Here is a 1,677-nt window from a genome sequence, read left to right as displayed (position 1 = left end):
GTGTGTGTGTGTGTGTGTGTGTGTGTGTGTGTGTTTGTCCTCACCCACTATCGTTTCACAACCGATGTTGGTGTGTTTATGTAACCAATTACATAAGCAATTTATATATATATTTATATACATGTAACTAATTTATATACATTCACATGCACGCATGCACGCACGCACACATACACACATACACACACATGTACGTATTTATATGTGTGATTTTGTCTGTGTATTTATGCCTATGTATGTATATTTGAACGTGTGCGGATTTAGAGAGAGATAGGGGAGAGAAGGGATGAGATGCAGAGAGAAAATTGGAGAGAGAAATAAATAGATCATTAAAGAGAGAGAGAGAGAGGGGGGCAGAGAGAGAGAAAGAGAGAGAATGCGAGAGAAAGAGAGAGAATGAGAGAGAAAGAGAGAGAATGAGAGAGAAAGAGAGAGAATGAGAGAGAAAGAGAGGGAGAGAGAGAGATGGTATGTTCAAGATTTAATATTCGGATTATAAACGTACAATTTACAAGCGAAAATATGTTTATTATTTTAAATTTTTACCTCTGTCATTAGTGCTTCATCAAGCTATATTTATATTTGACAGAGGGCTCCATATCAGTCAAGACCAAAAAAAAAAAAAGACAAAAAAAAATAGAAACAAATGCTAATCTGTATATACTGAAATTCTGTATGTAAGGGATTATGTGGTCATAATGAACCTTTACTACGTTTCCCTTATTTGATCTTATATTTTTATAGACCTATATACAGGATGACCATGAATTATCTTTACAATTTGAAAGATTCAGGTAAAACGAAGAATAAGAATAACTTTGCAGAGCTTATCGGAAAACAGGCAAAACAATGAAAAAAAATTATTGAAAGCATCAGAACACTTCCACGTGGGGTCCCTTGCTTGCACGCAACACATTTACGCAATAAATTGTGGAAGTTGTAAAGCTAATTTATGAACACTCCGTATGAGCTCAAGTCTAGTTTGAACTCATATTCTTTCTGCCTAAAATTCTAAAATATCGGTTATCAGTTCCATCCACAGGTGCCTTTGCTAAATTTGTATCCTTGCATTAATCTTATGTAAAGAATTATACTAAGTATATATATATATATATATATGTGTGTGTGTGTGTGTGTGTGTGTGTGTGTGTGTATGTATGTATATATATGTATGTATGTATGTATTCTATTATACTTTTATTTGCTTCACTCATTTTACTGTGGCCATGCTGCAGCACTGCTTTAGAGGATTTTAGTCGAACAACTATCAACCGCACCACTTATTTTTAAAGCCTAGTACTTGTTCTATCGGTCGTTTTTGCCGAACCTCTAACTTACCGGGCCGTATAAAGGATAGTTTGATGTATGATAATATAAACCCCATATAATAAGTATATATATATATATAAAACGAAGGAAGACCAGAAAAAACAACAATGCGAGGTCGTGGTAAGTGCAAAGTATTAACAGATGCTCAGGGAAGGAAAGAAAGGTAAAGAATGTATATTAATGACTAAGGAACAACAATTACGTAATGAACTTAATTAGCTTACACCTATCAAATTGAATGCTTATGTACACACCACTCAGCTTCATCGAAGATTCATAAATGAAGTGCAGTTTTATTTGGGAATGCCTTTAAAGGTATAAAGCTTTTGCAGTGCACCTAAGTACTAC

This window comes from Octopus bimaculoides, chromosome 11, assembly GCF_001194135.2.
Source record: "Octopus bimaculoides isolate UCB-OBI-ISO-001 chromosome 11, ASM119413v2, whole genome shotgun sequence".
In the NCBI taxonomy this organism is placed as follows: domain Eukaryota; kingdom Metazoa; phylum Mollusca; class Cephalopoda; order Octopoda; family Octopodidae; genus Octopus; species Octopus bimaculoides.
The sequence above is the reverse complement of the archived record's forward strand: the minus strand, read 5'-3'. Positions refer to the sequence as shown.